This window comes from Microcebus murinus, chromosome 1, assembly GCF_040939455.1.
Source record: "Microcebus murinus isolate Inina chromosome 1, M.murinus_Inina_mat1.0, whole genome shotgun sequence".
Taxonomy (NCBI): Eukaryota; Metazoa; Chordata; class Mammalia; order Primates; family Cheirogaleidae; genus Microcebus; species Microcebus murinus.
The window spans coordinates 3,174,912-3,187,742 of NC_134104.1; the positions used below are offsets into that span (position 1 = coordinate 3,174,912).

Here is a 12,831-nt window from a genome sequence, read left to right on the forward strand (position 1 = left end):
GGGCGCCCCCAGGTCATCGCAGGCGCCTTCGCGGCTCGGCAGGGCGCAGGAGCATTTGCTGATCTCCGGGGAGCACCCCAGCCGCCAGCGCAGAGCTCCCCCGCAACCTTGGCACCGCAGGCCCTTTGTCCTCAAGGCAGAGCTTACCCAGCGGCAAATCGCCACACGTCCCCAGGAAGGACTGGCCCCTCAGTGTCCTCCCGCTTTAGAGGGTCTTTCCTGGACTCCTGGTTTTGGTTCCTATTGTGTTCTGCCAAGGGTCAGAACCATGCTAGCATTCTATGAGGGAAAATGGGGCTCACGGATGTGGCTGTGCTGAGCCGACCTGTGTGGCACCTGTACTTGTGTGACACGTACAGCTCACATGGCTAGGCTGGAGAAGCCAGCATGGGGCCCCACTTCCCCCAGGAACAACTGTTCTCCAAGTCCCACTCTCACCTCTCTTCAAAAATTGACGTTGGGCCCCCTCCTGAGAGGGGCCTGAGTATTCTCCTAGGGGCACCGCAGAACACCACAGCTGACACAGGGCACAGCATCCAAAGCCAGCTCCTCCAGGAGGGCCCCTCCCTGGAAACTGCCCCTGGTTAAAACAATGCTTAAGGATAAAACCTGGCCAAGGCCTGGCTGTAAATGCCCAAACAGATCTGTTTGGACAGCACCCCAGGGCCCTCCCCTCAGGCACCTTGAGCCCCCCTCTTCAGAGGGGCAGGAGAAGGCCTCCCTCCCCTGCAGGCCTCACAGTTTCCCCCTGGGGCCCTGCTCCATTTCTGGAACACTCATATCTGTGCCTGTTTTATTTTGGTGAACTGGGTAGCGGCAAATCCACAACTTCTTTAGGCTTTTGAGAGGCATTCCGCATCCCCAAAGGAAACCTGCCCACTTTGCCCTGCATCTTACCAGTGAGAAGGCCCAGGGCTGCTAGGCTCCACTCTCCTAGACCTCTCCTTTCTGACTCTCCATTCCTGGTGACCCCGAACCAGTCCAACACCACGGCTGGCATCTAGCTCTCCAAGCCATCTCCCCTCCCTAGCCACTGGTTCTGCTCGGGGCTGCTCCTTTCTCACCTAACCTGTGCAACAGCCTTCTCACTTCCAAGCTCTTCCTCAAGCAATCCACCCTGAGCTGCCTCAAATGCTCTCCTACCTCCTGAAGCAAAATCTGGTTTTGTCTTTCCTGATAAGAAACCTCCAGGGCATCCTGTCACCTACAGGAATAAGACCAAATTTCTCAGTAGTGAGAAACAAGGCCTGAAAGCACTTTTTGCAATGGAATCTCTCCCTTTTTTTTTTTTTTTTCCAGCGCTACACATGTTTATTTGATCAGATGTGGTCAGGCCCACTGCAAACTACGGCAGTACCAGAACTCCAGCAGAGGTGGAAAGTTCCTGCACAGCAGTGGCTTCATTGGGATGGAAGTCTGGGCTCACCTGCCCTCCCCACGCCAGGGCCAGCAAGGCTCACCAGCAGACTGTCCACTGCCACACCCAGCCTGGCCTCTGTGCTGCCCCTCACTGTATTGCTCTCTTGTGCAGAGAGAAAACACACACAGCCATTCCCCATGCTCAGCCACGGTAAGACCCCAGGTCACGTTTTAACGTCCAGTCCCTCAGCCTAGCCTCCCTGGAGGTCCGCAGGAGGCTTTGTGGCAGGCTGGCTGTGGTGGACGTGTGTGACGGTTCTCCCAGAGGGAGATTTCTCCACTGCAGCTGGAAGAGGGCAGCCCACCTGCTTCCGCATCCTGGGACGGAGATAGGACGACTGCCAACTCCACACTAGGTGACAGCTCAGGAAGTACACTGGGAGAGCTTCGGATAGCTCTTTAGTTTCCAAGAATGTGTGTGTTCACTGATGCTCCTGCCTTGGCCTTCCCGACCTCAGATTCTCCTAGGCAGCTCAAACTTAGAGAGCCCCTTCGAATGTTCCTCTGCTCGTGGGTCACTGCACTTGTATCAGCTCATCCCAACTCACCACAGTGAACTGGGCCCAAGGGATCCAGTATCCTGCCCTTCCTCAGAAGCACGCACGGAGTGAATGAATGCAGTGTGAGACAGTACACAGTTATCCTGATGTTTTTCACATTTTCTCCCATAAAAATCATAATATTTGCATGGCACACTGGGGTAGACCAGAGGGGATCTGAATGGGCTATATATTTGCTGAAAATATTAATGTTTTAATTTTATAAAGAATATTAATCTTTATAAAATATTAGCCTTTTTATAGTAATCTTTTATATGATTATAACATTTGAAAATCTATTAAAGAAGTTAAAAATTTGCATAAAATGTCCAAGGAAAACATTTCACATTTTGGAATGAAAACTTGGGGTTGCTCCAGTGAACGTATGGGTTTTGTGCTTGAGAGGCTATCAAATGAGCTCAGAACAGCTGGGGGATCTTGGACACCACCATCACGGAGACAGTTTCTTTTCCTCCTAGCTTTACTTACGGATAACTAACAAAAATTGAATGCATTTATGGTGTACGATGTGATTTTTGATATATGTCTACACTGTGAAATGATTACCACAATCAAGCTAATTAATATATCCATCACCTCACAGGTATTTTTTCTTTTTTTGGTAGTGAGAACATTTAAGATGTATTCTTCTTGCAAATTTCAAGTATACATTATTAATGTTAGTCACTGTGCTGTATAGATGTATTAATGTATTAATGCTGTATTAATGTTAGTCACAGGTTCTACCCCAGTGTGCCATGCAAATATTATGATTTTTATGGGAGAAAATGTTATGAAAAACATCAGGATAACTCTGTACTATCTCATACTGCATTCATTCACTCCGTGCAGTCACTTAGCTTTCCAGACTTATTGAATCTGCCTGAGAGAAACTTTATACCCTTTGACCAACAGCACCCCAGTTCCCCCACCCGCCAGCCATGGTGAACACCATTTATTCTATGCGCGGCCTCTGAGTCTGGCTGTGGCAGATTCCACAGGTAAGTAGGATCACCCAGTATCTGCTTTTCTGTGGCTGGCTTATGTCACTTAGCTTTATGTCCTTCAGGTTCATCTATGTTGCTGCAAATGATAGGATTTTCCTCTTCTGTAAGGCTGAATAGCACTGCATTCTGTGGATGTACAACACACTTTCTTTACAAACTTCCCTTTTGCAATGTTGTTTCCATTTTCATTTGTCTCAAGATACTTTCTGATTTCCCTTTTGATTTCTTCTTTGGCCCATTGGCTGTTTTAAGAGTGTGTTGTTTAATTTCCACATATTTGTTGCTTTTCCAATATTTCCTCCTGTTATTGATTTCTAGTTTCATACTATTGAGGTTGGAAAAGATAATTGATATGATTTCAATATTCCTAAATTTGTTAGAACTTTTTTTGTGGCATAACATATGATCTGTGCTGGAGAATGCTGTGTGTACACATGAATGTGCATTCTGCTGCTGCTGAAGGGAAGGTTCTGTAAACGCCTGCTAGGTCCATTTGGTCTGTAATGTTAAGTCCACTGTTTCCTTGTTGATTTTCTGTCTGGATGATCTATCCATGGTTGACAAGGAAGTACTGAATTCTCTGCTATTGCCATATTGCTATCTCTTCCTTGACTATGCTGTATTTGCTTTATATTTAGGTACTTTGATGTTGGGTGCATGTACACTTACAATTGTTATTTCCTCTTGATAGATCTACTCCTTTACAATTATATAGTAATCTTTTTTTATTTCTGTGACAGTTATTGACTTAAAGTCTATTTTATCTGATATTAGTATAGCCACCTCTGTTCTCTTTTGGTTAGCATTTGCATGGAATATCTTTTTACATCCCTTCATTTACAGCCTGTGTGAATCCTTAAAGCTAAGGTGAGTCTCTTGTAGGTAGCATAGAGTTAGATCTTGTTTTTTTTTTTTTAATCCATTTGGCCATTTACATCTTTTGATTGTAAACTAAAATCCTCAACCCCTACCGGCTGACTGAATAGACCCCCTCGTGGCCAGAGGAATATTCAAGGGCAAAGTTGCCTGCCAGGAGGAGAGAGGTCAGACAGGCCTTATCATGCCCCCCTCCCTTCTTAGAGACTTCCTTTGTAACCCATTAACAGGCCTAAGGGAATGCAAGACAAACCTGCAGGCCTTCTATTTGCAACAAATGGTGGCTTACCTCTGGTAAACAGTTTATGTTAAAACATTCCACCTCTTTAGACAAAGCTTCATGTCTTTAGCCAATTACAATCTAAAGAATCTTTAAACCCACCTATAACCTGTAAGCCCCCGATTTGAGATGGCCCTCCTTTTTGGGCCAAACCAATGTATACCTCCCACACATTGATTGATGGCTTTACCCATAACCCTTGTCTCTAAAATGTATAAAAACCAAACTGTAACCCAGCCACAGCGAGTCCACTTGCCCAAGGCCTCTTGGCAGTGGCTCCGGGTCATGGTCCTCAAATTTGGCTCAGAATAAATCTCTTTAAAATTATTTCACAGAGTTTAGATTTTTTCCGTTAACATGATTGAAAAGTTTAATCCATTTACATTTAAAGTAATTATTGATAGGTAAGGACTTACTGCTGCCATATCAAAATTATCTTCTGGCTGCTTTTTTGTTCCTTTGCTGCTTTTGTCAACTAAAATAAAATCTTAAGGCTCAACCTCCACTGGCTGACTGAATGGACTCCCTGGTGGCCAAAGGAATATCCTAAGTTGTCTGCCAGGTGGAGGGAGGTCAGACAAGACATGCCTCATCATGCTTCCCCGCTTTCTTCTTGGGGACATCCTTTGTAACCCATTAACAGGCCTAAGGGTCTGCAAGACACACCTGCAGGTCCTCAATTTACACAACAAATCTGTGTCTTGTGGCTGGTCTCTGATTAACAGATCTCATTATCTTAAAACATTCCAAGCCCAAAGCTTCATGTCTTTAACAAATTACAAGCCAAAGAATCTTAAATGGCCCACCTTTTCGGGCGAACCAATGTATGCCTCCCATATAATTGATTTATGACTTTACCTGTAACCCCTGTCTCCCTGAAATGTATAAAACCAAACTGTAACTCAGCCATACCGAGTCCACTTGCTCAAGGCTTCTTGGGTGTGGCTCCTGGTCATGGTCCTCAAATTTGGCTCAGAGTAAATCTCTTTAAAATTGTTTTATAGAGTTTGGCTTTTTTTCCATTGACACTTTCTTCCCCTCTTGCTATCTTCCTTTATGATGTGACAATCTTTTTTTATGATAGTAGTACCCTTGGATCCATTTCTCTTTATCTTTTGTGTATATATCACAGGTTTTTGTTTTGTGGTTACCATGATGTGTACATAAAACATCTTATATTACTCTGTTTTAAGTTGATAAAAACTTTGGCCATATACTGAAATACTACACTTTAACTTCTCCTCCTATTTTATATTGATGTTACAATGTTACAATTGTGTATCCATTAACAAATTCTTGTAGCTATAATTATTTTAATACCTTTGTCTTTGAACTTTTATCCTAGAGTTAAAAGTAATTTACATACCACCATTGCAGTATTAGCATATTCTGAATTTGACTGTATTTTTACCTGTACAGTGAGTTTTAGACTTTCCTATGTTTTCATGCTGTTAGTTAGCATCCTTTTTATTTCAACTTGAAGAACTTTTTTAGAATTTCTTGTAAAGTAGGTCTAGTGGTGATGAACTCCCACAGCTTTTATCTGGGACAGTCTTTATCTGTCTTTCATGTCTGCAGGACAACCTTGATGGGTATAATATTCTTGGTTGGCAGTTTTCTTTCAGTACTTTGAATATATCATCCCATTCCCTCCTGGCCTGCAAGGATTATGCTGAGAAATCCACTGACAGTCTTGTAGGGTCACAAATTGCTTTTCTCTTGCTGCTTTTAGAATTTCCTTTTTGCCTTTGACTTTTGAGAATTTGATTATAATGTATCTTAGTGAAGATTTTTTTTTTTTTTTGAGACAGGGTCTTGTTCTGTCACCCAAGCTGGAGTGCACTGGCATCATCACAGCTCACTGTAACCTCAAACTCCTGGGTTCAAGTGATCCTCCTGCCTCAGTCTCTCCAGTAGCTTGGACTACAGGTGTGCACCACCACACCTAACTTTTTCTATTTTTTGTAGAGATGGGGTCTCACTATGTTGCTCAGGCTAATCTTGAACTCCTCATCCTCCTAACTCAGCCCTCCAAAGTGCCAGGATTACAGGTGTGAGCCACTGCACCTGGCCAAGTTCTTTTTTTTTCCTTTTTCTTTCTGTTAATGAAATGACCACGAACAATTCTCTTTATATTTAGTCTATTTTTGATTCTTTGGGACTCCTGGATCTGAACATTCATTTCCTTCTCCAGATTTGGGAAGTGTTCTATCATTATTTCTTTAAATAACCTTTCTGCCCCTTTTTCTTTCTCTTCTCCTTTTGGGAAGCCCATAATGCCTATTTTGGTTTGCTTGATGAAGTCCTACAAGTTGCATAGGCTTTTTTCACTCTTTTCACCAAGAGCAGGGTGAGTGTGCCACCAAGGTGAGGAGCACATTCCCCAGAGGAGGCTGGGCAAGGCCAAAGCAGCCCCTCCTTGACAAAGGACTCAGGTTTCCCTGAAGGGCACTTTGAGGATACTGGGTTTCACAGCTCAAGAAAATGCCTCATGCTTAGAAAGCACAAAAGCATTAAACATTATTAAAGAGATAAGAAGAGGGAAAATCAGAACCCGACTACTTAAAATGGAGAAAAGAAGCTCATGTTTATCTCCACTGACCAAAAAGCAAGAATTCTAGCCATATGGTATGCTAACTGGTGAGCAGGGAAGATCTATGTTCAATTACCAGGGTTACTGATAATGAATAGATGACAAAGCCTCCCATTATTAAGTGTGCTGTGTATTCTAGGCAATGTGCTAGGCCTATGGTCATAAGACTGACAAGTGTCCACATAGTGAGGAACCATAGCCCAATCCACAGACACACACACACACACACACACACACACACACACACACACACACGACTAGGTGTGTAGTAGCAGGCCTTCCCAGTCCCCAAGGAGCCCGGAGAAGAGACTGGCAATGCCCCCAGCCCTATGTCAGTTGCAATACTCTTAATTATCTCCCTAGTTGATTCATGTATGAAAGCTCTGTTTACCCCAAAGCACTGTCCTTCTTGATCAGAAGGAGTAGGCAGTGGCCATGAACCGTCAAAAGAGTCATGCGGAGTGGGCTACATCTGTTGGTCCCACTGGGTCAGGGGAAGTGGCAGGGATGTAAGAGCACTGGATCCTATCTTTAAAACAAGAGGTCCGGGCCGGGCGCGGTGGCTCACGCCTGTAATCCTAGCTCTTGGGAGGCCGAGGCGGGCGGATTGCTCAGGGTCGGGAGTTCAAAACCAGCCTGAGCAAGAGCGAGACCCCGTCTCTACTATAAATAGAAAGAAATTAATTGGCCAACTGATATATATATATAAAAAAAATTAGCCGGGCATGGTGGCGCATGCCTGTAGTCCCAGCTACTCGGGAGGCTGAGGCAGAAAGATCGCTCGAGCCCAGGAGTTTGAGGTTGCTGTGAGCTAGGCTGACGCCACGGCACTCACTCTAGCCTGGACAACAAACCGAGACTCTGTCTCAAAAAAAAACAAAACAAAAAAAAAAACAAGAGGTCCATAGAAGTAGTCTAAAATTGGACATGAAAATAATTGTATACTCAGAATATTTTTCTAAATCTGGCATATGGAACTTCCAGAGGAAAGGGTGAAAATAGAAATTGGTTGGGGAATGAGAGGAGTTGGAGAGATGACACCAGGCCCAGTGGTTTGTCATAATATACCTTTTAGTAACATCTGATTTTAAAACTATAGAAGCCGGGCGCGGTGGCTCATGCCTGTAATCCTAGCACTCTGGGAGGCTGAGGCGGGCGGATTGCTCGAGGTCAGGAGTTCGAAACCAGCCTGAGCAAGAGCGAGACCCCGTCTCTACTATAAATAGAAAGAAATTAATTGACCAACTAATATATATATATATAAAATTAGCCGGGCATGGTGGCGCATGCCTGTAGTACCAGCTACTCAGGAGGCTGAGGCAGAAGGATCGCCTGAGCCCAGGAGTTTGAGGTTGCTGTGAGCTAGGCCTACGCCATGGCACTCACTCTAGCCTGGGCAACAAGCGAGACTCTGTCTCAAAAAAAAAAAAAATAAAATAAAACTATAGGGATGTATTTGTAAATAAAATATAGAAACAATGTAAATAAGAGAGAGGGCTGTGCTTAATTTAGGTAATGACTTTTTGGTGGTAGAATTTTAGACACTGTGATACCTCAATTTTGGGGAGAGGAGCTTTGCAAGTGTCCTGAAATAAAGAAGAGGCAACTGCCCAATTACAAGTGCAGCCCCCCTTAAACTATCTGTATATGATAGGTTGACAGATGTTCCTGTTTCTAAGACTCCTTGGCAATGTTTCCTAGTAGTCTCTTTCTTGTTTTTCTTCTGTGTGTGGTAAGTGAAGCAGTTACTGAGAGAGTACTCAAGTGTCTTTAGGGAGTGATTGGATTCTAACTGAAGTGGGGCTTGTATAAAGCCTTGAACTGAATTCAGAGACTTATATTTCCTTCAGTGAAGTGTTCCTCCACAGTCAAGCTCCACTCTGGGGCTAACTTCTTGCCTGGGCCCATCTGTTATAAATTCCTCTTGATTTTAAGCCTATAGGTAGTGTGAAGTCAGGTTCACGGAAATTGGAAATTGGACTCATCGACTAAGCAGTCATTCCTGCAGCTGAGCTAGTACAGATAAATGTGGTAAGTTGGAAAAATTTTATGCAGTTTTCAAAAAGACTCAACATTTTTCAGTGCAGTCCTGGTTTGGTAAAATATGTGGCTGAAATCAAAGTGTGGTTACACTTTAAAGTTACCTCCGGGCCTGTATTTGACAATTTATAAAGAGAGGGCACTATTTTAAACAGTGTGCAATAGCCTGGTGGGAGAATGGAATTACAACTATCTTCTACACCAAAACTCAGTGGTCTCACCAGGGTTGCCCATCCATTCCCACCCAAGGCAGAGTCAGGGAGAGATGGTGGCTTTGGATGGAGAGGCTCCTCCCTCACTCCCAGGGGGGACAGCTGATGACGCCAGTCCCACACAGCCTGCCCCGAAGGCCTTGGCCTTCGCTGTGGCTGTCAGGAGGCAGGAGCCCTGGGTTCCTACAGGCAGCTATGCCTTTCCCGTTCACTTACAGCTTTAACTTCTATAGCTGAGATCTTGTTTTAACCCTTATACTTGAAATACTTTCTAAAAATAGACTTCTGTAACTCAGTAATAAATGCAATTTCTTGAATACGGTATTTTTTTTCTTTAATATCACTCATGCTCATATATTTGAGCATCTAGTTAAGATTTCACAGTGAATACTGGCCTAGCACAGAACAACAACAACAAAACAAGGCATAAGATCTGGAATATGAAGATACAGGCTCAAATTTTTATTCCAAACTTACTATAAATATTTTGGGATCCTGGGAAAGTCACAGAGAAGTCTCTGGAACTAGACACATACCTTGATGTCCAGTTTCTGCCATTTAGCTTGAAGAGATGTTCAGGATTAAGGAGAAGAAAACAACCTAAGTAAAGCCCAACCACCTCTCTACTCCAGAGAGTTTTCCTAAGACATAACCCCTAGGCTTCTCTCCTCCAACGTATCCTTGGAACTGAGTCCATGGTCAAGATGACCAGGCCAGCTCCCCCATTTCTAGCCCCTCTAAAGCCTGGAGCCCTTCTGTGAGGACCCTCTTTAAATGTGTCAATACACAGAATTGCTAAAAAGAAAGTCATAATATTTCCCACATACCGAGGGAACAAGTAATCAAAGGAAAACATTGGCAAATCACATTCTAAATGAAATAATCTTTGCTTGTCTCCTTTAGTAAATGCATATTTCTATTATACATTTCCAGTCTTGTTCAGTGGGGAAACTCATTTAGGGTCTCTGCAATGAGACTCTGTCCCTAGTGTCATAGATCAGCAGCACTGAGCTTGTTCCAATAGTTCCAGGACATGGTTGTCAGGGGCCCAGCATGGCCCAAAGTGGATCCCAGCCTGGTACTCTTTTCAATGCAGAATCAGTGATGGTGCAAAGCCAGTTCTAGGGAACGGAAAACCACCAGCCCAGTTTAACCACTTTGGTATGGCGCTCACCGGCTGCAAAACCTTGCCCACAGCAGGCACTCAGTCCGCACGATAGTTTATGCTGTGCATTGACGACGAGTCTGTTTTGCTCTTGTGTGATGAGGAAAGATTTAAAGCACTGAAAGCTTGTTTTACTTTACAGGCAGCTTTACTTGTAATGTAAATCAGAATAGGTAACATATACATGTATGTTTCAATACGTTATGTTTAAATGTTCACAATTTTATTTTGATAAATGAAAAATTAGAAAAGTCACATCATGGCTGTTGGCTAAAGCCGACGCTCGGCTGTGCATGTTCATCTATGGCTATCGACTATAGTCGATGCTCGTACCGAAGTGGTTAAAACCTTCCTGGCTCTCCTCTTTGTAGAGGGAGGGGGAAATGATTCGTTCAGCTCTTCTGACACTATATTTGATCCACAACTGCTTTGAGGTTGTTCTAGCAACTACTAAATAGATCATTAAAAATGGGAAGAGAAAGACAATTCAAACAAGCAGGTATGCTGGTGCCACAAGAAGAGGACAGCGACAGCACCCAGAGCGGAGGGGATACGTTTGGTAGTCACTTAAGTATGAATGAGATACTAAGAAACAACACCTGAAACATTTTCTTTCTTTCTTTCTTTTTTTGTTTTTTTTTTGGAAACAGAATCTCACTTTGTTGCGCAGGCTAGAGTGAGTGCTGTGGCGTCAGCCTAGCTCACAGCAACCTCAAACCCCTGGGCTCAAGCGATCCTCCTGCCTCAGCCTCCCGAGTAGCTGGGACTACAGGCATGCGCCACCATGCCCGGCTAATTTTTTTTTCTATATATATTAGTTGGCCAATTAATTTCTTTCTATTTATAGTAGAGATGGGGTCTTGCTCTTGCTCAGGCTGGTTTTGAACTCCTGACCTTGAGCAATCCACCCGCCTCGGCCTCCCAGAGTGCTAGGATTACAGGCGTGAGCCACTGCGCCCAGCCCTGAAACATTTTCTTAAAAGCAAAATGGAGTATCATTTCCTTAAGTAATACACCCTACTTTCTTTAAATTTATGTTAAACATATTCATCCATTCTTTTATCCAACACTGAGTCATAATAATTTTGGTATATCCTCAAGGTGAAATACTATTGTCTTTTATACTTTTGAAAAAATTTAGACATGTTCACTACATAAAGATATGTGATAATGGTAAGTGATAAATGGGATGATTCCAATGAAGTAAAAATATGTATGCATTTAAAAAGCCTGGAAGTATTCACACCAAAACACCAGTAATGGGCCAGGATTGGTGGCTCATGCCTATAATCCTGACAGTCTGGGAGGTGAAGGCAGGAGGATCCCTTGAGGGCAGTAGTTCAAGACCAGCCTGGGCAACATAGTGAGACCCTGTCTGTACAAAAAATTGAAAAATCAGCTGAGTGTGGTGGCACATGCCTGAAGTCCCAGCTACTTGGGAGGCTGAGACAACAAGATTAGCTTGAGCCCAGGAGTTGAGGTTGAGGTTGCAGTGAGCTATGAATGATGCCACTGCACTCCAGCCTGGGCAACAGAGTGAGACCCTGTCTCAAAAAAAAGTGAGAAAGAAAGAAAATAAGGGGAAAAAAAAAAGGAAAATGTTAGTAATGGCTGTCTCTGGGAAGTGAGATTATTGGACATCTTTACTGTCCTCATTACACTTTACAGTATTCCCAGTTTTCTAAGGGTATTCAGTAATATTTAATAATTTGAGCATCTGTTATGTGTCAGGCTCTGTGCTAGACTGTGGGGTGGAGGTCCTGAAAGCACTTAGGGAAGCTGACCTGGAAACACAGTCACAATCGTGTAGGGAGAATAGAAGCACAACCAGGGAGATGGTAAGAGGAGGCTGGAAACAGCTATAGAAGGCATCGCTGGGAATGTTACATCTGAGTAAGGTATTAAAGTTCAAGAATTGTTCACAGGTAGAGAAAGAACAACATATATAGATATATGAGAGTATCTTATAGAAAAATAATCTAAATAATTAACAATAGTTGCCATAGCTGAAAAATAAGTGTTTGAGGAAAAAATACTTATCCTTACAAATAACCACGGAAACACAAACTAAAGCCACTATGAAATGCTGCTTTGCCCATCAGATTAGTAAAGAAGAAAAATGACTTACAGTGGGTGAGGGAGCAACGAGTCACATACTCTGTGCTGGTGAGAGTACGATGGGCATGGCCATTCTAGGAGGCAATGCAATAATATGTATTTAGAGTCTTAATTTTCTTCCCCACTGTCCCAGTACATCTCAGTTCTATAAAGCTGAATTACATACAGTTGAATTTGGGATGTGGACAAAGATCTATGCACTCAGATGTTCATAGTAGTTGTATTCATTCATTCATCCACTTATTTGGAGCAGTGGTTCACAGGTGTTCATCGCATTACTTTGCCCCACTGCAGGCTATGTGAGCACATATTCTTTAGTATGCATCAAACATATATAATTATTATACATGTTATATATAAGTTAATAATATATGTTGTAATATATTAACATTATATAATTAAAAGACTTAAAAACCAGAGCTAAATATTCACATCACATTTTTATAGCATCTGACAGTTCCACATTCTCATGACCTTCTTGTCAGTTGGACAGGGTGAGCTTTGTTCTGGGAAAATGGGGGACATGTTGCTCAGTTGCTACCTCTTTCTCTGCCCCTTTCTCAGAGAACCTGATCCATCCTC

The 12,831-nt window shown here is 43.1% G+C and overlaps 1 protein-coding gene across 5 annotated transcripts in view; it reads right to left on the minus strand.

The window, feature by feature from the left end:
- The window catches only part of SLC37A1 (solute carrier family 37 member 1), a 74,774-nt gene that overhangs the window by 59,942 nt on the left and 2,001 nt on the right, over positions 1–12,831 (minus strand). For 3 of the 5 annotated variants that reach the window (XM_012779133.3, XM_012779132.3, XM_012779130.3), the window contains exon 2: positions 12,260–12,323. The gene's annotated coding sequence lies outside the window, so the exon portion shown is untranslated. Of the gene's footprint in view, positions 1–438; positions 581–12,259; positions 12,324–12,831 lie in introns of all 5 variants that reach the window. The other 2 variants (XM_012779135.3, XM_012779131.3) reach the window with 1 other exon arrangement.